We start from the raw sequence: 27,676 nt of genomic DNA, 5'->3' as shown, positions 1-27,676 counted from the left end.
AAATGCCAGATGATTCAAAAGTATGTCCTGGCTTTCTGCTCGAATTAGACAATCATCCAGGTATAGGTATATTTGGATATTTCTTTGCCTGCAAAATGCAATGACTGGAGCTAGGTGAATACCCTGGGTGCAGTAAATCAGCCAAAGGGCAGTGCAGAGAACTGATAGTGCATGTAGCCTGCTTTGAAGCGTAGGTATATTCTGCAAGATTCCCTGATAGGGATGTGCAGGTAGGCTTCCTTTAAAGCCAGTGTTGCCAACCAGGCATTTTGCCTAGCATAGGAAGTAACTGATGAAGAGTTAGCATCTTGAATTTTGGAATCACCAAACAGGTGTTTAAGATAGAAAGGTCCAGGATAGGACGCCATGAGTTGTCTTTTCTGGGTACCAGGAAAAGTCTTGAGTAGAAACCTTGTCCCTTTTCCTCTTCTGGTACAGTGTGAATAGCCTTTATGCTTAAGAGGGAGAGCACTTGCTTTTGAGCCTCTGCCCACTGACTTGGGGGTAGATCTCGCCAACCGTTTGGGGTTGGTAACATGTGGAAGTGAAATCTGTATCCTTGGGAAACTATATTTAAAACGCATTTGTCCTGGGTAATGAGTTCCCAGTTTTTTGCTTGCAGAGCAATCTTTCCCCCTAAAGGAGCAGTCAGTTGAAAAGTGGTTGGAAGACTTAAGTTAAGTCACTGAGACAGTTTACCATAGGGGGAAGTCTTACTACTCCCTGATATGGAAGTGGGAGCCCCCCCCCACTGCTTAGTCCTGTGTGTACCCTGGGATTGAAGCCTGGGTGTTCTGTTGGTTCAAGGTTTGGACTGAGAAGGCCTGGAAGAGGCAGGAAAAGACCAATTCTTAGAGGGACAATGCCTACTAAATCTTGGAGGCTGTACTTGTAGGAAATCTTTAACAGTTTACATAGATTTAGCGTTTTCCTCCATCTTTTTAAGAACTTCTTCTGCTTTGTTGCCAAAGAGGCGCCCTGATTTAAGGGAGCATCCAGCAATTTAGCTTTAACATGATCTGGCAAAGATTGTTCCTTAAGCCAAACATGCCATCTAAGAACAGACCCAGTGACATCAGCCCAGCAAGATGCCTCTAGTGAATCAAAACCACATTGCAAAGTATGCTTTCCAACCTGTTCAGCAGAATGCATTAAATCCTGTAAATCCTTATTTCAGCACAGACAGGAATCAACATCATTTTCTATTTAAGCAATTCAATAATATGCTGTTGATACTTTAACATACGAAACTGGCAGTTTAAGGCCCTAATGGCCAAAATTGCAGAAGTGTATACTTTCTTACCCCATCTATCCAGTGCCCTGGAGTCTCTATCAGAGGGGGTAGGATTTTTGGCAGTAGTAGCCTTAATGCCCTTTGGTCTCTGTGAAAGGGTCTCAGGATCCACAGTAGGATTTTTAAAAAGGAACTTGTGAGAATCAGGAATCCTGTAATATCTATCAGGTTTTCTGGGAGCAAGAGGTAAAGAAGCAGGGGCCAAGCTAGATTCCGAAAAGGCATCATCAACAATGTCTAGTACAGGAGGGATAGCTAAAGACCTGTGTTGGAGCAGGAGTAAGAAATCCCTAAGCCTCTTTTTAGAATCAGAGTAATCCTGGCTTTCCCAGTGAAAATGCTCCCTAAGAGTATGCAGGGTTTCACCAAAAGAGAAATCCTCTGTGGGGGAAGCAGAGGGAATAGAGTCCTCTGCATCAGAATCCTCATAGGTAGATAAGGGTAAATCCTGGTCATCAGAGGAAACAGAAATTTCAGAATCCTGGTCATAAGGATCACAAGCAAATTCAGTCCTAGGTCTCTTCGACGGGGAAAGTTGGTTTCCCCTGATTAAAGTAATAAGGTCTTCAGCCATTCTTATCATTTGTTTTTTTAGGCATAGAGGCCTGACCATGCAGTCTGGGCGTCGGTTTTCTAGGCATAGTTTGAGTTTTAGGCCTTGAAGAAGAAGATGGTGTTGGTATAATATGCAAATCAGTAGGCCTGAATACACCCTCAGAAGCCAGTGCCTGCACAGCAGCTCCGGACCCATCCAAGGTACAGACATCCGCATGTTCCACAGTCGAAGCATCTCGCGGCATACCGGACTCCGAATGGGTCTCAGTAGAGGCCTGCGAATCTGAAGTAGCAGGTATCAGGGGCTGCGAAAGTGCCTCACTGAGTACCGGCAAACTGGCGACTGGCTTAGAAGAAGCGTCGTCGACCTGTCTCTGTCTTTATCTTTGCATTTTTTCGGAATGTCGGTAGTCGGACGGCTTACCGAAGACATATCTGGATAAATGAACTGAGTACCAAAACATTTAGAAGTGTAAATATACCAACAACGAATAGTTTGTTGCTTAAATAAGGCTCAAAACCGACAGCGAGGTACATCGTGGTCTGGGCCTAGGCAAGGAATACAGTAAGAATGAAAATCTTTGTGAGGTATTTGCTTTCCACAAGAAATACAATTATTGACTTTTACTGACATTGGTTTAGAGCAAGAAAAAGTTTCCCTAATGGGGTACTTAGCTTTAGTTGAAGACTTCGGTTCTGAAACTTGAAAATGAAAATTTCAGGAGTCGGCCGACCGGCACTTGCAAACTACTTCTGCTTCGGGCACCGCACAGCAAGAAAGACTGATGTAATGGTGTCGGCTGCATGCTTTATACCCCTGACTACCTGACATCATGGAAGATGAAACAGCAACCGATGCAGGACCCAAGACTTTGATAATCAGGCCGACTAAGGGCTACTGCAAGCAGATAACCCAAATGTGATGACTGCAACAGTGAAACACGAAGAACATCCATGGTTGCCTGTGCCAGTAGGGTGTCACCACAATGATCTTGTGGGATTTCCATCCCGGATAGTTGTGGAAAGGGTGGAAAAGCACATAGGAGCATTCCTGTCCAAGGAAAAGAAAAGGCATCCATTTGCCAGGCCTTCTTGCATGGAGTCCTGGAACAGAATCTTGTCAGTTGATTGTTCAGACAGAAAGCAAAAAATGTGTACTTGAACTCCCCACAAATGGATCAAACTTAGAAAACTCCCAATTTAGTTTCCATCCCCACAAATGGATCAACCTTGGAAGACCCCCGATTTAGTTTCCATTTGTGAGGGTCTGCCCTGATCCTGCTCCGATTGTCTGCCATATAGTTTTGCTCTGAAGGAATGTAGGATGAATGCACAGTGAGATTGTGCTGTGAAGCTATATTCCAAAGTAACATGGCTAGTCTGCAAAGGAGTAAGACCTGGCTCCCCCTTGCTTGTTGATGTAACACATGACTTTGGCATTGTTTATAACCACTTGAAGAAGTCTTGGGGATCAAAGATGTTTCAGACTGTTGAGTGCCTTGTTCAGGGCAAGCATCTCCTTGACATTTATGTGCTTGCTTCTGTCCTTGGTGTCCCACACCCCATGTACTTTTATCCCTCCTGAAACTGTTTCCAAAGCAAAGTTCAAAGCGTCTGGTGAATGACTATTTTGGGGGAAGGATAGCCCTGGATTTAAAGATATCTTTTGTATCCACCAAACGTTTCCTCTTCTTTTTTTTTTAAAACAAGTTTATTGTTTTAACATACAAGAGAAATATCATAACAATTTTATACAAGTAATTAAAATAAATATGATTATAACATTCAACAAAATAACCAAAGTATTTACAAAGACATCCACTACAATCAGATCAATTAATTAAACTAAAATACCATGCTATCGAAGTTAAGATTTTTTTAACAAGTTTTGTAAAGTATCCCATACAATATAATAAGATGTTTTTCTAGTAGTTCTTGATTTTATTGTCATCAATTCCACATGGCACACTATAGTCATAACATTTTTAAATTCATTGAACGAAGGAGGTGTATCTGAAATCCAATTTCTGGTTATTATTTTTCTAGCCACTGCTAGAATAGAACATAACAAGGGAAGCTTAACCTTTTTAACACTTTGAGGTACAGGTGTGTTGAATAATATAAGAGATTTAGAAATAATGAAATTATCTGTAAAAGAGCCTGCAAAAATCATTGATTGACTTCCAATATTCTTTCAATTTTATACAGTCATAAAACATATGAGCCCAGTCAGCATTAATTTCTACATTACATCTTTTACATAGATTATCTTTATTATTTATTTTATTCATCATCAAAGGTGTATAAAAGGATCTATGTAAAAATTTCCATGTAAAAAGTCTCCAGACAATGGAAGACGTAGTTTTATAGGCAGATTCCAATATATATTGTTTATCTTGTTGATTTGGTGGGTCACCATTAATGGAAGTGAAATAATTCCAGTAGGTATCTACACTGTAAAAAGTTTCTTGTCTGATAATTTTATGTATGTATGAAAGCTTACCTTTATCAGAAACTGTTGTAAATTTAATATCAAGTAATCAATCAGTGTTGGAATAGATTCTTTAACTGTTATAGACATTAGATCAATTTTATTAATGAGATGTTGTCTAAAGGTCTGAACTTCTAACAAACAAGTTTCTCTTAGATCAAATTCTTGTTTTAAGAAATCTAGATTTTTAACTTTATTATCAGATATCAACTGATACCAGTACTTTAGATCATTATCTGTAGCTAAATGAGTTCCTTCAGAAGTGGATGACAAAAGCATACTTCGAGTATACATTATAGGGAATATAATAAAATTCCATTCCTTATATTTAGAATGCATGAATATAAAATTACGATAACTAATAATAATGTTTAATGGGTAACTAACTATATATTTAGGTGTAATAGGTGAAGTACAAAATTCTTTTAGTAACCATAGCATGGAGTTATTTACAATCATATTTTTATGTGTTAAGGAGATTTTCATGAAGTGAATACTAATTAGTTCCCAGTAATCTTTCCATTTTGCAACATATGACTGATCTATTAACAAAGTAATAACTTTTACAATAGAAGAGATAGTATATAAGTTAAAGTCTGGAAAAGAAATACCCCTTGTGCCCAGCTATCAATATGTTTCTTTAACGCAATCCTAGGTCTATTAGGTGCCCATAGGAAATTTAACATTAGTGCATTTAATTTTTGATAATTATTTTTGTAGGTGGGAGTATTATTGATTGTATTAAGTATAATATCTTGGGAATATTATCATTTTAATAATTGTAAGTCTCTCTTCCATAGTAAAAAACATATTATTCCAGGTATTGAAAAGATTTTGTATATTAAGAAGACAGGTATTATAATTATTATGTATAATAGATTTAATATCTTTAGTTAATATTATACCTAGATAAGTTATCTGACCTGAACTGGGTACATATTTAGTAAAATCACTAATGAGAACATTTTTTCGTGTATATATAGGTAGTATTTTAGTTTTTTCTTCATTGAATATTAAACCAGAAATACTTTTAAAATTCATCATTTTATCAAATAGGGACTGCATAGAAGAATTAGATCCTGCTGATGTAATTAGAACATCATCTGCAAAGAGTTGAATTTTAGATGTTGTATTTTCATCTATTTCAAATCCCTCTATATCAGTACTATTTCTGATCAGATTAGCCCAAGGCTCCATTATTAAAGTGAATAATAGTGGAGAGAGTGGACACCCTTGTTTTGTACCTTTAAAAATGGGTATTTTTTGAGACATATGTTCCTTTCTTAATATAAGCCAATGCTCCTTTGTATAGATGCTCAATTAGATTTACAAATGCATCTGAGAAGTTTGTGCACTTCAGTAAGGTAAACAAGTAGTCCCAACTTACTGAATCAAATGCTGAACTTATATCGTGACTAATAAGTGTTAAATCTTTCTTTCTCCTATTTGCAAAATCAATTAATGTTAGAGTTCTCCTTATATTATCAAAAGTATTTCTATTTACAATGAAGCCTGTCTGATCTATATCTATAATGCCAGGGATGATTGTCTTCAATCTATCAGCAGAAATACTCAAACATTTTATAATCAACATTAAGTAATGAAATGGGTCGATACGAAGTACATCTAGTTGGGTCTTTATTAGGTTTTAAAATTGGCGAAATAAATGTGTATTGCCAAGATGGGGGGGTTATTAGCTCATTTTGGGCCAAAATAAAAACCTTATGTATTAATGAGTATGTACTTTTAGAAATAATTTTATAGATCTCTGGTATAATACCATCATTACCTGGTGCTTTGTTTGATTTAAGCTTGTTTATTTGTATAACAACCTCTGTATATGAAATACTTTTATCCAATAGTTTAATCTGTTGTTTATTAAGTTTTTTATTCATGTTTGTAGTTATAAATTCCTTTATTTTATCTTTAGGTTCCATGTTAATGTTATTATGATTAATTTTGTGAAAGTGATTTCTAAATTCATTTAGTATTTCTGGTAGACTAGAAACATTCTTCTTTTTCCTTAGAGAGAAAATTTCTTTGATATGATTTTGCTTATTCAACCTTTTTGTTTTGTTTTTAAGTCTATGTAAGTATTTGGGGCTTATTGAGTAAGACAAAAACTTGTATTTCTCTAAAGTTATTTTAACTTTATGAGTTAACATTTCTTTGTATTTCTCATTTAGTTTGTTTATTTCTTCAATGACTTTCTTATCCATAATATTTTCTTTATTATTATGTTTATAAGAGTCTAATTTACTTTGAATATCTAACAATTCCTTATCCCAAGATTTCCTTTTATTATTATACCATCTGATACTTTGTCCATATAGATATGATTTTAAAGCATCCCAAACATAAACAATGGAGACTTCAGGAGTATTATTTATGTCTAGAAAATGTTGTACTTCTGAAAGTATATATTCTTTATAGTCTTTTAGTTGAGTTAAGTATGCTGGTATCCTTTTGATCTGAACATTGTAAGTATTTTTTATCATGAACTCAAAAGCAATTGAATTATGATCAGATATAGGACATGAAATGATTTTAAAGTTAATTAATTCTGTTACCATCTGGTTAGAAATAAAGACTCTATCTATTTTTGAATAAGTTTTGTATCTGTTAGAAAAAAAGGTGTATGGTAATGATTTTGAGTCTATCTGATTATTAATATCATTTAAATGATAAGAATTAACAAAATCCTTTAAATGTTTTGCATTAGATGTAATTTTCCTTTCTCCTATAGTAGTAGTATCATTTTCATGTAGGATACAATTAAAGTCACCTGTCAAAATAATATCTCCTATAGAGAATGATATGACCTTATCAAGATGGTATTTCACTGTATTAATACCAATTCCAGGTATCCAATATACATTGATTAATGTATAAGTCTTCCCATTAATTTGTATTGTAACCATACAAAACATTCCTTTATCATCTTGATAAGACTTAATAGTTTTAGGAATGGGCATATTTTTATTCCATAAAATAGCCACTCCTCTTTTTTTCTGAGTGTGCTCTGAACTAACCAATACTGTATATTTATTTGTGGCTAATTTATCAATATCTTTTTTCGGGAGATGTGTTTCTTGAAGGAATACTAAGTTGGCCTTATGTAAATTAATGTATCTTATTAGGCTTGCCCTTTTACAGGTTATTCAGTCCATTAATGTTTAAAGAAATTCCTTTTAGAGAAGTCATTTGGCATGTTTAAAACATATAAAACTTATAATCAAAATAACAATTAACAAAATAAGTAATGTTATACCTCCTCCTTTAGGTGTACCTTTAGATATAGCTGTATTTATTGAATCTCTTATGGGATTTTGTATAAGATTCAATTTTGTTTGTAGTGACAATGAGCTTGCAAAATGTATTGTGGATGTCAGAACTATATACATACAACAGTGAACAAAAGAAAATAATGTAAGGATTAAACCTTGCACCCAGCCTGGAGTTAAAAACTCCAACTTAGAGTAGTACATACTACTCAAGTTAATCCCCTACCCTAAGCAGCAGTACCTCAGCTGCCACCTTATCAATTTAATACTAGTTATTATTAACTTACATTAACAACTTTCAATTAGATTATCTGGTAAGACAAAGCTACACATTTGATAAATCAGCATCATATAAACAAATAGAAACTTTTAAAAACAATTCATACTGCTATGTACATCTATTTAATATAATACATTTATACTCAAATAGCATTCAAATAAACTTGATATTAGGAACCAAGAAGAGAGAAAGAAATAAAAGACGTGAGAGAAGGAGAGAGAGAGAGAAAAAAAAAAAGGAGGGCATATCTACATATTAATTTATTCAAAGTTTGTAAAAATAAGTTCTGGTGTTCATTTAAATCAATAGCTTTGGCTATTATGGTTCAGACATTGCATATATTAAGATGTACCTATTTTCTGTCATAGAAATGCAGTTAACAAATTCCAAAAGACTTTAAATTACTTGTATCAGAGCTTTTTTCTCATACTTACTATTGCCAATAAAATAAAATATTATATTTATAGAAATTGTTATAAATCATACTGCACAGCTATGTAAATTCTCAGAAATACTTGCATTATTGTGAAGAAAGCCATCTGTATTTTGTATATCTGAACTGCTGCCTTAAAATATGTCACATGACAACTTCTTCCAAAATAGAGTCATAAAGATATTTATGCTTGTCAGTCAGATAAATCAAATGAATTATAGCAATGTATATGTTTAAATCATAAGTTTTTTACATACATTAATATGTTGCAGTCAAGTAAACTTTCAAAAACACATGTATAAATGTTTCACTTTCTATGCCTTCTAAAATATCACATTTGCTAACTATGAGATACTGAATCATTTAAAATCATTATAACTTTCATATTTTATAAATTATAACATGAATAAATAAGTAGTTATAAAAGATAACTCACATTTAAATGTTATAGAGTTTATTTTCCATCGCAGAGTCGCATTTGCAGCAGTTCTACTTCCTGGTAGAGTGTTCTTCATGAATCTGCGATGTGTCAGTGTGAATTCAGGGGTCAAAGTTCAAATTGACTGCTTTCAGCTTCTCTGCGTGAATTCTGAGTGTTGAAGCTTTTAAAACAACTCGAGGACACTATTCACGAGGTAACCCACATCCCAAATTGTCTCCCTTAACATTCTGGCGGGAATTTTGTTAAAAACAAGTGACTGACATTCATTTAGCAATATAAATGAAGCTAAACATAGCAGAACCTTTGCAAAGTATTTTACAAGTTATTACAGCCTCTATGAAAGTGAAACTAAGCCCACAGTTATTAATATGTAATAGAACTAATTATTTATGCCCCAATTCAATTTTTATACAAATCTTATTATATCAGTATGATCAAAAGCATGTGAATATATTAATATGAAAGAAAATAAAGAGAGAGAACAGAAAAAAAAGAGAGTAGAAAATAAAAAGAGAGTAAAAGAAAAGACAAAAAAATGAAAAAGGAAGCTATAAAAAGTATCTACAGTGGAATATTACTTGCTGTTTATATTAATAAAGATGGATATGAAACATACTATTTACTATTATTTAGTTCTAATTATTATTAATTAAAGCATGACAAATTATTTGTAAACAAGTATAAGCAATATAATCAAGGAAGTATAATTAGCAATAGCTTTTAAACAACATATATACTTTTTTACAAGGAATAAATAAGTTATTCCATTTATCATATTTTCATTACACTTCTCTCCCTGCCCTCCCCCACCCCTTACCCACTGCATAATCTAAATAGAATGTCATTATTTAAAATAAAAGAAAAGAAGAAAAAGAAAGAAAAAAAATGTATCAAGTTACTAACCTTAGTTCTCTTTGTCAGAAAGAGAAACATATTGAATGATAGCTTCTTATTAGTTCCTCAGATATTTTGACTGATTATGAAACAAAAACAGTTCTTTGTACACAGAAAATAACTTTGATTAAATCTTTTTCAGAATATTTGTGGCTTTCTGAAAATGCAGTAACTATATTTAAAAAGATTAATAGTGAAGAAAAAAAAAGAGAGAAAAAAAAAAAACAAGTCATTTGTTTTTTAGTCTCTTTTTCTTCTCTGAAGTATTCCATGAAGTTTCTGTTGCCAACCTCTTTAATGAAGGACTAGCCCATTCCATTTCCTCTATTTTATCCAAAATCTTATTTTTTTTGATAAACAGCAATGCAGAGTCTAAGTCATCAAAAATTTTAGGACCATCAGGAAGGAAGATTTTTAGCTTGGCAGGAAACAGAAGGTAGGTTTTAAACTGTGCTTTCTTAAGCTCCCTTATTAATGGCAGAAAAACTTTTCTTTTAGTTATTACCAAGGAAGAATAGTCATTGTCAAAATGCACAGTTGCCTCATTAATTTTAACAGGAGCTTTAGCCCAAGCAGATTTAAGAACCATCTCTTTATCAAAGATGACAGAAATCTAACTATAACTGATCTAGGATACTTTTGTTAGAGTTAGTATTAGCTATAGATCTATGGGCTCTTTCGATACCAAAAGAAAATGCTTCTGGCAAGTCTAAAGTTTTAGGAGCCATGTTGTTAAAAAGAAGTAATATTGTTACCTTCAATATTTTCTGGCAGTCCAAAAATCCTAATGTTATTGCCTAGATCTATTTTCCAGGTCATCAAGCTTTGTTTGTAGATGTGTATTTTGTTTCAGCAAAAACTCAATGTTGATTTCCTCTTCTTGGATTCTATTTTCCATGTCATTTACAGTCTCTTCTATGCCTGTAATCTGGGTCTTCTGTTGTTGCAAGTCTACATGTAACAAGTCTATTTGTTTTGTAGTTTTTTCTATGAAGGTATCAATTTTAGTATCCAGTTTATCCATCTTAGCAGTAAGTTGCTGGATTGTAGATATCAGAGACTGAAGTTCTTTCTTGATGCTGGAATCTTGAGAATTTGTCTTACTGGAACTCATTTCAAACAGAGAAACTGACAGGAAAGTTTCCAAGGTGATTTCTGACAGGAATATTATTAAAATTTTCTTTCTTTTTTAGATATTATTCAAGAAATAGATAAACCAAACATATTTAGAAAGAAAATTACTTCATAAATTAATTTTTAAAGTAATTATTTCCTGTCAGTGCAGTGAAATTGGTGGAGCTGAAGAAATCTGCTGCTATCCTGTGTTCATCCTTGGCCACGCCCCCCCAAAACATTTCCTCTTCTGACAAACTTCAGCACTAGGATTTGTAAAGCTGAATGGTGTTGGTGCTGTGACCAAAAGATTTCAGATACCACTGTATCTTTTTTTATTATTTATTTTTTATTTATTTAACATTTGTTAACCGGGAAAGTCCGACTTGGAACAAAGCCAATTTTCAGTGGAGGCCCGGGGAGAAAGGCTCCACATGCATGTCTTTGTAACATGGGAGGAAACCGGAGCACCCGGAGGAAACCCACACGAACGCAGGGAGGACATGCAGACTCCACACAGAAGGCACCCCAGCCGAGAATCGAACCAGAGAACCTCTTGCTGTGAGGCGACAACGCTACCGCTGCACCACTGCGCCGTCCTATCTTTCTCATATGGAGTCTTGCCAGGGGTATCATGAGAATCATAGATGCCATAAGACCCAAAATCCTGATATATTCTCCCACAGTGACTGAAGTCTGGGAGGATAAATCTTAGAAATAGATCCAAATACAGATCTATAGATCTATTTTTCCTGTGGAAGAAAAGCTCTTTGAACTGAGGTGTCTAGTTGACATCTGAAGAACACAATCTTGTGTGAATAAGTCAGTGCGACTCTCCTCCACTGGCCCAGTAATCAAGGAGCCTCAATCCTCACCAGTAACACCAGTGAGAGACGTGCACATTGGGAGGATGACAAGTACATACACAGTAAAGTACAATTTCCCTTAGGAGCGCACAGAGATCACACTCAGTCTGGGGCTGGTTTCTCCCTCTCTCTGCAGATCTCCAATAAGACTCCCCACTGGCACAGCTATAGGGTTAAGATCTCAGCTGACTGGTCAAGCCAAAACCTCCAGCACCCTCTCTGTGCAACCAGTGCTTCGTTTCCCTGCCCAAGTAGCTGACACACACACACACACACACACACACACACACACACACACACACACACACACACTTTAAGATTTGATTTATATACAAACACAAAGACATTCCTGGGGAAGGCTGGCACAGGTTCACTAGCTATGTCCCCTTCTGCCCAGCCTATAAGGTAGGATAAGCTCCCACCAACCATTTCTTATCAGCTACTGTAAGGCCCTTCCCAAAGGGTGACCAATTCTACTGTGTAATGGTACTATTGTCCACATAGTAAGTGTGACCAAAACTTTTAAGGCTACTTAGGAGTGGCCTATACAGTGTTACTAAATACATGTGCAAGTACTCTTAAGAGCTTAAATACCTCTAAACAAACCAGCCACAATTAAATGGTTTAAATATATTTAATAATAAATAATAAAAGCACAAGACAATACTCAATAACTCAACACAGTGACAACAGAGTTCAGAATCATAGGAAATACTTTAAGACAACATTGCAGGACAGTCTCAAATAAATACAGTAAACATCTAAACTAATCTTTACTGTATTCCTACCTATATCTAAGAGATGCTATGCCCTAAATGAGTGACTTACACAAGACAAGGGCTGATGAGAGGATGCTGTCAGATCCAAATACAAAATGCAGAGACTCACTCACTGAGACAGTTCTTAACTTACTATCAAACATTTCTGCTGGGATATCTCTGATTACATCATTCTTTGTCACCTCTGCCTTCAGTTCCCAGGCTAACAGAAACTTAAAATGTAACACCTCTGTGTCAAAAAGACTCATCTCTCAGAAGTTTGCCTGGAATTGGAAGTCGTAAAACAGTTAAATAATTTTACTTCTGAAACCTGTAATTATTTCCGTTTCCAGACAATAGGAACACCTCTTAGCTCTAGACATCCTGTCTTTTTGCATTAACTAACTTTATAGCACAGTCATAAACAACTTCAACTTATTTTCTTAAAGTTTTGCAAGTTAACTCTGTATGTCCAACTTCAACCACGAAAACATACATTTGTACAGGCATATAGTTTATACACATTTCTGCTCTTTTCCAGCAGGGTACACTGTGGTTACATTCTTGAAGCTCAGTACATAACATACAGTTTAATACACACATAACATATAGTTGTTCTTACATTTGTAAGACAAGCCTAGAGATCATATTAATATTCACAAATAACATAGACTTACTTACAAAATTCTAGCTAGCTGACCTGGCAGCGTCATATTTCTATAATATTTTAAGTGACATATAATTATTTACAAAATTCCAGCTAGCTGGGCTGGCAGCATTTTGATTCGTCACAGTCAGGAAAGACTTTTGAATGTTCTCTGGGAATCCCAGCTTGTATATGAGATCTCTCACCAAGAGAGAGCTTCCTGACACTTGGGGGAAAAAAACTCTGCAAATATAAGCAAGTCCTCTATATACAGAAAATATGTAGCTACCCCATAGTTTGCTATGAGCTATAACTAGAGCTAGGCACTCTGTGAACATTCTTGGTGCAGTGGATAGTTCAAAGGGTAAGGCAGAGAACTGAAAATGTGATAATGTGATCCAGACACACAAAACCTTAAGAAACATCGGAAGTCTGGACGAACAGGATGAGATGATAAACATCATTTAAGTCTAGCATTACCAGGAAACTTGAAAAAAAAAGAAAAAGAGGCAACAGGTTGTGAAGTGACAACATTTTAAATGTGGGCAATCACAAACAGGTTTAAGAAAGAAAGATCCAGAAGTGGCCTCCAAGCATTTTCTTTTGTTGGCACTAGAAGCATCCTTAAATAAAAACCCTTCCCTCATCGGGAAAAGTAAAATCTTACCATAACAGTACATGATGTCCTTGCCTTCACTGTTGCAGTATTCCTAACGTATGTGACTCCCTGCCATGGAAGCCCAACGTCCGGCCAGTCTACCACAGCCTACTGTTGCTTTAAGGTACGCTGAACATTACCCAAATGCTCCTCACGTAGTGTATGGCATAAGGGTGATGTTCAGCTGTACCATCCTCAGAACTGATTGCTCCAGTAGGAATACCAGTCTAAGGAAACCCAAGGGATAACCTGTACATCCAGAAAGGTAAAGAACTAGGGGATGGAGGGAGGGAGTGCATAATGCAGCAGTGAAGGCAAAGACATCTGTCCTTACATTCACTGCTGCAGTATTCCTAATGTACGGGAAAATGCCAAAGCTCAACAGGAAACTTGGGAGTAACAAGGAGGAAACTTGGGAGTAAGAAGAAGCAGAAGAGCCCTCTAAAAAGCCATGAATAATGGCTCTAGCAAAACCATCCCTAGCTTTAGAAATACCATCCAGCTTGTAGTGAATGGTAAAAGTGTGCACAGTAGTCCAGGCAGCTGCTTCAAGAATATAATTAGTATCTAAACCCTTGAAAAAAGCACCAGAAGAAGCCACAGCTCTAGTAGAATGAGCCTTTACAAAAGAAATAAGGCACCTGCCGTGAAAAGAGTAACAAAAAGAAATAGTCTTTGAAATCCAAGAAGAAATAATTTGCTTGGATACAGCTAGTCCTAAAGAGCTAGGATGAAAAGAAACAAATATCTGATCTAAAATCTTGAGTTGTCTATGCACGTCCAAAGTCTGCAGCACCCTCTCACTGTCAGATTGCAGAGAGAGGGAAAAAAAGTAGGCTAATTAATACACTGATTAAGTGACAACTAATTAACCACCTTAGGCATAAAATAAGAATTAGTACATGCAAGGACACCCTGTCCTCATGAAATATCGAAAAAGGAGGACAAGCCATAAGAGCCTGAAACTTAGCTCTTATTTCTGCCAGACATGCGTCTAACAAAAGAATGGCCTTCCAAGAACAATGTTGCAAGGAAGCTGAAGCAACAGCCTCAAAAGGAGGTTGAGCCTGCGTCAACTTCTCCAAAACAAAATTAAGTTCCCAGGGAGGAGACGCAGGCTTCCTAGAAGGTCTAATATTAAGGATGCCTTTAAGAAACTGTTTAGCCTCAAATCTAGAAGCTAAAGGAGGAGTTAAAGGCAGACAAGGAGAGATAGCTGATAAATGGGCCTTAATAGAAGAATTGACCAAACCAGCATTGACCAACTTGCACAATAAGAGAGAACCGAAGGAACATCCACATAAGTGGGTCCAGGTACAATAGAGACACCAAACAGAAAACCGCTTCCATTTTGATAAGCAGGAGTTCCTTGCCGTAGGCTTCCTGACCTCCTGCAGGTCCTTCAGCACGTTCTCAGAAAAAAGATATTTACAAGGAATCAAAATCTTTAACCTTCTTACCCAATCTTTCCATGGTTCTGCTGTCCTTGTCAGAAGGTAGAAACTTGGGCAAAGGAGACAACTGAAATGGCTTGTCAGAAGGTACAGCCACCATAGAGGGATCAGCAACAGGACATTTGTACAAAAAGTTACAATCCTCAGGCACGCTATAAAACCTATCAGGCTTCTTGGGAGCTGGGGGGCAGAGAAACAGATGCTTTAGAGGCATTGGAAAAAGCATCCAACAAAGCAGCCAAAACAGGAGGAATAGCAGCAGATTTAGAAGATTCCATCTGCAACAATTTGTAGTCTTTCTTATGGATATGAGAGACCTTAACACAACACCACTTAAAAAATTCCATCATCCTAGACACTTTGAAGAAATATCCTTTGGGGGACACAAGGAGTATCAGGACTTGTAGATTCCTCCTCCTCTGACCCATAGTCCAAAGGAGAAGAAATTTGAGTAGAATAAGTTGAGGATTCCTCATTAGAATCCAACTCTTCCTCAGAAGAATCCAGTTCTGTAGGCCTTTTAAGTGGAGTAGTAGACCAAGGAAGAGCATAAACAGAAACCCCCTGCAGAGGTTTTAATGACATTATAGCATTAAACAACCCCTGAGTAAAGGCCTGCCGCTCACTTTGTGGATCCCTAGGAGCAGAAATCATGTTTGTTTTTTGTTTCTTCTTTAAGGGAACATCCGCCCTATAAAACTGAAAAGGTTCTGACCCAGGATGCCATTCGATAACCGTAGTAGGAACTTCTTCCCTAACTGGAAACTGCAGAACCCCCTATGCCCTTTGGAAATAACCACGGTTCCCCCAGAACGTCCGACACAGATTCCTGCAAAGCCTCGTCAGACATGCTGCCAGCATGATCCTCACCGGCCTCCAGCCCAGTCATGGCAGAGGAATCTGACAGCAAAGCTGGGTGAGCATCCATGTTTGTAATGACTTTGGGAGACACACCCATCAGAGGCTGGACAGCTGAAGATTCTGATCTTACCTTTTTCACCTTCTTCTTCTTTAACAGCTGACCCTCAGGGTGGTAAGTTCCTGCCATTGTATCTTTGGAGAGAAGCTGAAGTCACTGGTTCTTAAGACACAAGGAAAGGGAAGAAAGCCTATTACGAAGGGTTTTCGAGATGAACACTTGACAAATCGAACAAGACTTATTGTCATGAAAAGCTCCTAGGCAAAACACACATTTATCATGGCAGTCTTTATGGGGAATCTGTCTCCCACACTTGCATTTACCCTTCCTGGATGACATTAACCCCAAAAGCAACAAGAAAAAATCCAAGAAAAAACAAAACCTCAACGAGGTACTTACCTGCAATGGCTCGGGCTTCAGCAACAAGACCTAGGTGGTCACTGGAGAATGAAAATGTGCTCAACTTGAGGAAAATGGACATAGGCTAACAGACAATCAGAACCATTCAGACTGGTGACAAAGAAGTTCTGAGGATGGTATGCCTGAATGTCACCTTTATGTGCTACGTTATGCGAGAAGCGTTTGGGTGACATTCAGCATACCTTAAAGAAACAATAGGTTTTGGTAGACTGGCCAAACATCGGGCTTCCACAGCAGGGAATCCCATACTTTAGGAATACTGTAGCATTGAAAGTAAGGACATCTGGTTCTATCACTCCTTGTAACAGCATGTGATGAACCAGTGGAAACAAAAAGAATCCAATCTGGATGATGAGATATGACCCTCTGCAAAGGAGGAATGAATTTCCTCCCACAACCATCTGTAACATTAATGAATGATTTTCAGAACCCATCTGAAAATCTGCTGCCAAACAGAAAAATGGAAATTCAGCCTTTCTGTAGGAAAAGAAGGAGCCAGGGTAGGAGGAGGTCACAAAATCTCTTGAATAGTCAATTAAACTTGTTGGATTGTCCTTGGTTTCGGGAGGTACAAGACTTTTTGGAATCTCCTTGCCATTTCTTCTTGCATGTCTGTTTACTTGTATTTTGTTGAGACTTTTATTCTGCTTTTTGCCAAAACTGGATAAGAAGATAGAAAATTACTTGGAAAAGATAAGCTTGCCCCTTTCACCACACGTTTTGATCACCTCTGCAACAGAAGGGCCAAACACTAAATGTCTATCCAAGGGAGAATTCAAAATCTAATTTTTATCATCATCTGGGAGGGTCTGAAAATGCAACCATGCAAACTTCCTTAAAACAGTACCAGTAGGCATAGCCCTGGAAGACATATCAACAGATTCTCACACACACACACACACACACACACACACACACACACACACACACATACACACACACACACACACACACACACACACACAGTGCATAGTGACCTGTGCAGTAGAAGAAACTAAGTTATTTAAAGCAGATTTTTCCTCACAAGAAGTAACTGCAGATAAAATATTTATCATAGTTTCACAACTAGTAGAACAAACTAGCATACGAGCCTGACAATTCAACATTTTAAAAATCAAAGTTGCAGAACTATACACCCCCCCCCCCCATACCTACCAATAATTTTCCCATCCTTATCAGAAAGCATACGACTGGAAATTACTAGGGTGCTTAGCAGCATTGTGATCAACTAGAGCTATAGCTGATAAGTCAAGTTTGGGAACAGTGTATAAAAATTTAAGACTAGGGAACTTTATACATTCAATCTGCCTTTTTTAGGGATAGCTGGCTGACTATCAGGAAAATTGCAGGCAGCAACATGCACACATCCTTTAAAGCAAACAGAACAGGAGGAATGGGTGAAAGATCTAGAAAATCCTTATGCAATCACTCAGAGGAACTGAGAAACCTCAGTGTTCCCCATATGAAAACATTGGCACATTCTAACATAATCTTGTTTGGATTCAAAATCTTGAATCTGTTCAGGAAAAGAGGTATCAGTCTTTCTTTTACTAGAACTACTCAGCAAGAAGGATCAATTGCCTGAATGACCCCCTGACCCAAACCTAGTAAACTACTCCTATCCGAAGAAATTTCAGGAGGAATACATACTTGGTTTTTGATTTCTTTTTGAGACGAAAAATTGGGCCAGCCATGTTACTGATGGCAAAAGCAGTTTCCCTATGGATTGGTAAAGCATTCTGACACAACAGGGAAACCACTCCTATTTCCTCCCCCATGACTGACAACAGTTGTTCTTTCTTGCCCACTGAAGGGAGCCAAACAGCCTCTGAGTTACAACAAATGGCCATAACAATGTCATCCTCCTGCAGCTGAGGCAAATTGCAAGCCTGCTGTGGTGACAAAGGCTGTTTTTGCTTAATTTTTCTTTTCATGACTGGAGGAAGGACCAACCATGGGACAAGTCGTCTGTTCCATTGTCAAGCCGAAAATGGTGCCTATTTCCAAGGGAAGACAAGCAGCAAATGCCAGTAAACACTTCCAGTCTACAAAAGTTATTCTTTTGACAGAAAGAAAACACAGCAAAAAAGCACTTTAAAACCCTATGCCAGCTCCACAAAAGTAAAATAAACACAATATCTCTACAGAAAACTGTTTCCTACTTTTAAACTGATCGGAAAAAAATAGTGTTCCATTTAAATATACATTACAGTCTTGTGACAGTCTATTAAAACACAATACTACTAGCTTTAAAATAACTTCCTAAAGAAGATTATGATAAACAGTAACAAAAATAAGAAAATTGATTTTTTCCCCCAAAGGGAACTTATCTGCTCAACAAAAGAACAGAACAAGCTGACCATCAACCCTCAAAAGTAGAACAGAACAAGTTGACCATCAACCCTCAAAAGTCTCAGCTCTGAAGAGCTACGTGCCCAAACTTGATTGTACTCAGCTCAAGCTGCCTCACAGTTTGGGTGCATAGAAAGTACCCTGAAGCTTTGGAAGGTAGTCAGTTATTATATCCTTGGCAGGATATAACCAATATAGTTAAGGATACTACAGCAGTGATCAATACTATGAACATCCCTTTTTTTCTTCAAAGCTTCTTTAAACATTTCTAATAAAAAATGTACCATCCTCCTTTTCTGTGGTGCACTTTTTTTGAAAGTTTCTTAATCCCTCAAACTTCTTTGAGGATTATGCAACTACTGCTATGTTGCTAGACAGACTCTCTTTAATGTATCGCATAATGTCAAAATTTGTATAGGAAACACTTTGTATACATTTTTCCTCTGCAAAAAGTGTGTGTGTGTGTGTGTGTGTGTGTGTGTGTGTGTGTGTGTGTGTGAATTTGGCACAATACTGACTCAGAAATACACAATGCTTTTTCATTCCAGATTTCCAAAATGTAACATTATCCCCCTCTCCCCCCTTTTTTGGCCACATCTCAAATTGCTGATAAAACCCTGGATGCACACTAACCAGTCAGAATTCCTCAGAAATACTGTACATACTCCGCAAAACATCAGCAAAGCATTTCTGTAGCCTCCTACACACACCTTTATGTACACTAACTACAAGCTTATACAACCTCAAGTGTAAAGAGTACAGGATTTTCAAACAAAGCAAAGCATTTCTTTACTGAGAAGTCATGAGACCTCAGAATGGCTGGCTGTACTACAAGCAGATGAATGAATCCCATACTCTAGAATGTACACTAACTAGTCACAAATGAAAACCATCACACCCCAAAGAATGCACAGTTTTTTTTTAGTCACTAAGCCACACTGCACCCTCCACTCCATCCCCTTACAGATAAACTCCAGTCACAGAGCCATGAGTAAAAGATAAAAAAATAACTACTGCAAATACAATACTTGCATAAACTGAAATAACAGAATAACAGAACAACAAACATTGGTAAAAACTAATAATGAATAATTGATGGCAGGATACTCAAGCTGACACTAATATAAAACTGACTGCATTATGAATATTTTATAGCCATTTATAAAAAATGGCCACTATATGCATTGCTTCAGTTAAGACTGTACCTTTTACTTATTTATACTGTTTGTAGTTTATAACTTTAATCATAACAGACAGAACTGAACTTTGTGTGACTGCAGAGTGAGGAGACACAAATAGTGGGCAATTCAAAGGGAGCTTAACATCTTAACTATATTGGTTCCTTCCTTGACGCCTGCACCAGACCATAAGCTCCTCCTGCATGTTTAAACATGCCAAAAGGAAAAAAATCTTTAAACAGTGACATGACTCGAAGATGCTACAGAAGCTTCTAATAAGGACTTTTATGGGCAAAGACATTTAATAATTAGCTGGTGCCAGTCAGTTTAATATCAGAAACATCATTACTGTACACAGTGGCTGCTAAGACCGACCCAAGTTTATCTATCATACATCAAGCACTGTTTCCACTGGACAATTTACATTAGCAATGTCTACTAAAAATATCCAGTTCACAGCCCTTGTCTGTGCAATGTCTGATGCAAAAGCAGCAAGGGAAACACAAGATGTCAGAAGTGTGGAATCTTCTAATTAAAAGTGACAGGCAACAGGTAAATGAAAAGGCTATGTTAATCATTAATACCCAGCTTGGTGCTTCTGCAGCAGTGATCACATTTAGAATCCTTCCATGACTGCCATTAACTTTGGGATATGCATGCTTCAAACAAGTTTTGTTTCCTCAAAGGAAAACTGACTTTACAATCAAATCTTCCACACAGATTTATTTTTTTTTTAATATGGTGTTAAGCTCTACTAGAGTGTGTGCATGCATGTGTGCACATACACAGATAGATACACAGATAGATAAACACATACCTCCTTTGTAACTTTCACAATTCAACAGTCATCAAACCTTTACAAAAAAAAAACAAAAAAAACAATGCAAATGATTCAGAAATCTGGCTGGTTAAGATAATCGAGTGACCAATAAGAAAATCTCAATAAATGCAAAGCCAAGTGTAGAAAAAGGGATGCAAACTGTAATCATGTAGTGTGTGGTCACAACCCATGCTGTTAATGTATTTCTTTGAGGTGCAATGGCAGTAAAACAAAACCAAGCAAAAAAAAAGAAGACACACACATTTCAGTTTAGTCCTGATGTCTTTAATGTACAAAGGAGAAGAGGGTAGTATTATGATGTTTGGAACTGCAAGTTGCACTTTGATTCCCTAGTGCCTTTCTTCTTTACAAGAGACTGGAATGTGTTCTTGCTATGACTCACTCTGGGAAAATGTGTGTGTGTGTGTGTGTGTGTGTGTGTGTGTGTGTGTGTGTGTGTGTGTGTGTGTGTGTGTGTGTGTGTGTGTCTTACCTACCTGTGTATATGTAGATGACATTCACAGTGTTGAAAGTTCATAATGTAGATGGTGCGAACTTCAGTATTAGAATACAGACCGCTCATAGTTATTTATTTTCATAATCCAGACAGTTCAGAACGTAGAAAGAGGTAAGTTGGTTGGTGTTAGACAGGAGTCTGTTTTTGCAAGTGTTAGTGGGTTAGGGTCAGAGAAGTTGATATCTTTAGTGAAGTGCATGACCAAATGCGTGTGCGTGTCTCTCTGTCTTAGCCTGTCTTGTGTAGATAGTGTTACAGAAGGGATTTTTCTATGGTAAGGTGCAGAATTAGGGTTAGCATTAGTAAAGTGGTACAGGGGTACAAAATCCCTCAATTTACCTTAATAATGCATGCCAACCTTAATCCCACACCTTACCTTAGAAAAATTCCTTCTGTAACACTACCACTATTCAGATAAACCACAACCTATGATATTGCTATGGTTTAAGGTTTTTCTTTGTTTTGTCTATTTTATTGTATTTTTTATTAGAAACTGGTCACAGAAGTAGATTTTATCTTTTGTTTTTTGCAATTTATTTCATATCCGGGGATTGAAGATAATTTTTTTTTCTTTTTTGTCAGTATGACATCAGTATTATAAACTATTAATATTTTGGTATCTACATTTTGAGTTTGGTATTTTGATGTGTCAATATTTTGATACATATTCATATAAGAAGAGTATGTGCCAGCAATGCTTATTTATTTACACTTTGTTGACTAGGTTAGTCTTACTAGTCTAACTGCCTCTTTTGAGGGCAGACTGAAGGTGGTATTTATACTACCCAAGGTTGTTTTGGTTTGGCAGTGGGAAATTTCCCCAGCTTAACATCTCGTGCATAGATCAAAGTGCCATTGGACAGGGAAGTGAATATGATATGGCAGCTTTTATGGTAACTAAATACTTTAATGTATTTACTAGAACAGTGTATAATTTAGTTTTATTTGAAGATATTAAATTTTAGCATCATGAATAAGTGCACTGTTTTCTGAAAACATATACAAATTGTTTTTCACATCTGGGAGGGGAATAAAAGGATGCAATCATACTAAAACTTTATCTGCATTTATTGCATATCAGCAAGTCAGATGGCATTAGAAATACTCTCTCTGGAGATCTAAACCTCTTCTGCAACATCAGCAGAAAGATTTGGAAGGACGGGTATACTTGTAAGAGTTTTTGCCTGTGTGTACAGCTGTTGATTTTGGATAATTGCCACTATTAGGTAGGTTAAACTTTCATTACTTGAAGATGGACATAGTTTTTGTGTGTTTGTATTAAGTTAATAGGTTATGAGGGTGTTCTGCACTCTTTTTTTTTGAGGATTTTCATTAAAACAAAATAATTTTGTAAAATCTGACATTATGTTCAAATGGAGTTAAGAAACAACTGTATAAAACATCAACCTGCTAAACATTAGTGGGCACTTGTAACACAGAAGCTAGAAATAGACATTTAAAAACGCTGTTATATATAATAATAGCTTTGTATCTTAATGACTACACCAAGCATATTTTGGAATGTGAATGTCCCCACATGTACAGAAAAAAAGGAAAGAATACTGCATTTTATTAAGAAATGCATCATGCAAATAGCAATGCTACAGGAAACACTTTGAAAGAAATGAGCTTGTGAATTTGATAAGGTATTTTAGGAGGGATATTCAGCAGAGCATCAGGGACAAAGAAAAAGGGGGAGTACTTGTACTAATTGCTAGAGGAGCTGCAGTAGTGATAAAAGAGGGGAAAAGATAGTAATGGTAGGTTTGTGGTAGTACAGGGCTACTAGCAAAGGAGAAATTATGCTGGCATGTATTTATATTCCACCTAAAACCCCTTATGGAGAACAACAGCCTAACAGAATGTAATATTCTTAAAGTAGCAGAAAGTATTCTAAGAACTATTCCATTTAACTGCTAGAGAGAGAGAGAGAGAGAAATTTAGGAAAAATTTTCAGGTGTCTTTCCATGAATTATCAAGTACTACAGATCAGACTTCTTGAGAGGTAGTTTTCATTATGTGCTCTGCACTTTAGTTCATGCATGGAAGGCTGAACATAGCCGATTTCTGTGTAGGTGAACATGTGCAGTGACATGAAAATGAACTAAATGGCAACTATGAAGATGTCATACTTTGTAATAGTTTACAAAATATGGTATTTTTCATATTTACAGTAATATTTCACTGACATGATTGAAGGACACCAGTGCCAAGTCTGAAGGCAGGATAAAAGAACCTGCATGGGATCTGTGACTTTGTACCACATTCAAGTGAACTTAGTGACAGGTTTGTATTTCAGTGGTTATGAAACTGCACATATATTTCATCATAACATGTAGGAGTTTGCTGCACAAGTTTTAATTTCACAGCTAATAGCACGTGGGAAAAAGGCAGTGAAAGAACATCATTATGCGGTGTTTCAAATGATCCGAACCAAAGACATTTTTGTCATTTTGCAGTTAGACTTTATGCACTATATTATAATGGTTAATGGGCACTGTTTATGGATAGTTTTGTTGAGGTATCAGCAGATGGCTCACATCATTGCAATCAAATCTTTCACAGGTACACGACCTCTGTCTGTAGAGACTTAAGGAATGGTTTAGGTGTCAGATTATGAAATATATTATATTTTTCATATTTGTGTCAACATGTTAACAAATTAATATAATAGTATGATTGGTTATGTATCATTTAGAAGCTGACATCAGTCCAGCCAAGCCTGCCCTGATCTCTGACCCTTGTTTTGCACATCTGCAGAGATACAATAGGTTGTGCTATAGATATGCACATCATAAAATGTTTCATATTTGCATTAGTATAAGGAGCATGCCAGCATAATGAATGAGGTATCATTTTGAAGATAGCTTCACTCCGGCCAGATTAAATACAAATATATGACCTCTTCCTGGCACAGCTTCAGAGAAGTAATGGTTTGTTCCTATTTTCAGATATGATACTCATGTTAATTATCATGCTTTTCTTATATATGTCAATACCTCTGAGTAGAGAATGACTGCATAATACACGAGGTATCATTTATAAGCCTTCTTCGGTTTGGACACATTGCTGCCAGCACATAATGTCTGTCTAGCACACCTGCAGGGATATAATGATTTGTTTAACTTTCAGATATGAAAATTATAATTTGTCATATTTGTGTTGATATCTCTGTAAGGGAGTATGGGAGCATAAGCTGTTTTCTGCCTGGACAAACTGAGATTAGCTCTTGACTGCTGTGAAGTACAGCTTCAGAAATACAATGGGCTGTGTATGTTTCAGACATGAAAATTATGTTTTTATTATAATTTGGTCTATAGCTGTAAAGATACATGGCATCATGATAGTGCTTCCTTTTGAATATTATGTCACTGTGGATACATTGCTCTTTGACACATGACCTCTATCTACCACAACTGAAAAGATATAGCAGTTTATCTGTCATAAGAGAGATGATATTGTTCATATTTTTCTCACTATAGCCATAACATGGCATAGTATTGGTTGAAGACTTACTTTGAAGTTAACATCAAAGCAGACAATTTACCCATAGACAGTAGGTGCCTATATGGCATAGTTGTTAAGACATTCTCACTTGTTTCAAGAAATGTACAAAAAATGCAAAACATCTGAGGTTATTGACAGTTATAGAATCACACTTAATAGATGCATTGTCAATAATTTTACCATTGTGAAGATATGCATGCTCTGAACAATTTATTCATACGTTTCAATGGCTGTTACAGTTCAAGATTTATGAATATTTTTTTCCTTTGAATATAAATTCAGAAGTACAAACTCTGAAAAGTAACTTAGTATGTACCATTGTTACTAAGGGGGGAGTTACCAGCCAGCATTCCTGAGCTCCTCCAGACTGACTAAGTTAAGGTCAATGCCGGGTTTGTATGTACATATATGAGTATGTCATTGGCTTGAGAGGCAGATTGTATGTCGGTAAGATTTGTAGCATCTTGTCTGATTCTTATGGTGAGTATCTGTGTTACGTTTTTGTGAGTGGTCAAAAGGTAGCAATGCATATAGTGGTTTGGAAGGTGTGTGGTCTGATGCTTTTGATTTGTTTGTGTATGTTTGGTCAATTGGAAGTGGTGTGTATGTTTGCATCTGCTTGTTGCAGAAATGTAGTCCATGATGGGGGGGTTGTTCTGTGTGCATTTCAAAGCCTGTAGTAGGTATCTTATCTCTTAACTGTTTAGATTTTGCAGAAGATGTCCAGATTTTTGCCTCATATTTGTAGTCTGTTCCTCATAAAATTTGTGGTTTTCTGTAAAGTCGTTGACAACTGAAGTCACTAAATAATGTATTTATTCATTTTCTTATTATTTGTCATTTGTTAAACGGGTTAGTCCATGTGAGCCAGAAGCCCATTTTCAGTGGAGACCTGCGGAGAAAAGTTCAGATGAAGTACAATACACACAGATTATAGAATGAACATGTGAAATTAACAAAATTACATTTGAAATGCGAAATAAGATCAGATAGATGGTTATATATGGCATTGATAGAAATTAAATAAGTAGCATGTAAAGGCAATTAATAGTCTAGAGCTATAACTTACATACAAGTGAAGACACCATAGCATTGTGGATACCTGCGTTTGTTTGTCTTTTCGGTTAGGGGTCATCACAGTGGAACTCCGGTCTGCTAATGATTGGCAGTAGATTTTTATGGTGCCGAGTTGCCAGCCCGACACCCAACCTTCACCGAAGGCACACCCATTCACACATGTCTTTCGGAGGCCACTCGACCACGGGGAGGACATGCAGACTCCACACAGAAGGCACTCCAGCCGAGAATCGAACAGGAGAACCTCTTGCTGTGAGGCAACAATGCTACCGCTGTACCACTGCGGCTTCTATTGTGGATACCTGCTTTATAAACCTATATTGCTGCAAGTTATGTATCATAGAGATGTAGATCTTTAATCTAAATCTAATTACCAGAGAACTGCTGAAGTTCAGTCGTAATTGTTAGGTCTTAAGCTGGAGAAGTAGAATGCCTAGAGAGTTTTGAGTTGTAGAGTAGAGACAGGTGGAAAAAGGAAGGGTGGCGAGGCATAATATAGGGTCCTGGCAGGTGCAGGACCATATGTTTGCAAGTTTTGAGTGTGTTTAGTGTTTCTTATATTAGAGGGGAGTTTGTTCCAGGCTTGTGACACAGTGCATTTGTATAAAAGTTTGTCTATATTTTTGTTGGGTTTGTAAACATGTTGGTCAGTGGTTCGGAGTGAGCAAATAAGGGTGTACCAGGATACTAGGAAGGAGAGTAAGGGCAGGCAGTGAGTTTATTTAGCATGGAGTGTATGGTTTGTAGCTGAGACACAAGCAGTAGTTGGGGGAATTCAAGCCATTGAAGTTGTTCTAGAGCAAGGCAGTGGTGAGATTTGTAGGGTTGGCTGCTGGCAAATCTTGCTATTTTATTATATGTTTGTTCAAGCTTGGTGATTAAGTTGGTTTATAGGTGGGTAAGTATTGGAGAGGCATAGAGAAGGAATGCCTCTGCCAGAGCGAGTCTGGAGTCAAGAGGAAAGAATTTTTTGTTCCTATAGAGTAGTCCTAATTTCTGATGTGTCTTTTTTATGCATTGTGGAATGTGGAGGTCACATTTTAGTTGGTCATCAATTATGGTTCCAAGAAGCTTGATGTGAGATTCAACTTTGATGGTGTTGTTGAGAGTGAGACAGAGAAGTAAGTCTTGTGATGATGGGAGAGGGATTTTGGTAGGAAGAGGGGGAGCTGGACATGCTCCACTTAAAGAAATCCCAATCCCTCAGAGCCGCACTCTCCAGGGATCTAAACCTTGTCATCACAATGAACAAAACATGCTGGAGGGATAGGTTCCTGACCCAGAGACTCCCCATACTCTGGAATAGACTGCCCATACATGTCAAGCAGAGCACCTCCTAGGCCATCTTCAAAAGGAACCTTGACGATTGGATGGGAGATAGAAAATTCACCCTGGGGATCACATCAGTCGCCCTGCTACACAGGGGTCCAAGGAAGTAAATATTGTGGGAAGAAATATCCAGGGAATTGTTATGGCTAGGCTTGTATAGGCCCTAGGGCTGATAGCTTAGTAACAACCTATGAATTATGGAAACACATTTATATTACAAATACCTTGGCAAAGAAATACACTTTTCATTAAAATCATTTACACTTATTATCTACCCTGATGCCCCAATTCAGAAACCTTCCAAGAGCATCTGTGAAAAAAGTGCTCTGGTTTTATGACAGTATTACGATAATACATAGGCTGTACCCACTGTGACTTGGTCCCCGCAG

General features: G+C 36.9%; 1 protein-coding gene across 1 annotated transcript in view; it reads right to left on the bottom strand.

The window, feature by feature from the left end:
• Positions 1 to 27,676, bottom strand: part of TSPAN17 (tetraspanin 17) — a 1,348,708-nt gene that overhangs the window by 965,486 nt on the left and 355,546 nt on the right. The window lies entirely within an intron of this gene.

Source organism: Protopterus annectens, chromosome 4.part0 (genome assembly GCF_019279795.1).
Source record: "Protopterus annectens isolate FY-2018-M chromosome 4.part0, PAN1.0, whole genome shotgun sequence".
In the NCBI taxonomy this organism is placed as follows: domain Eukaryota; kingdom Metazoa; phylum Chordata; order Ceratodontiformes; family Protopteridae; genus Protopterus; species Protopterus annectens.
Note: the sequence above shows the minus strand (reverse complement) of the source record. Positions and strands in the feature narration are given on the sequence as shown.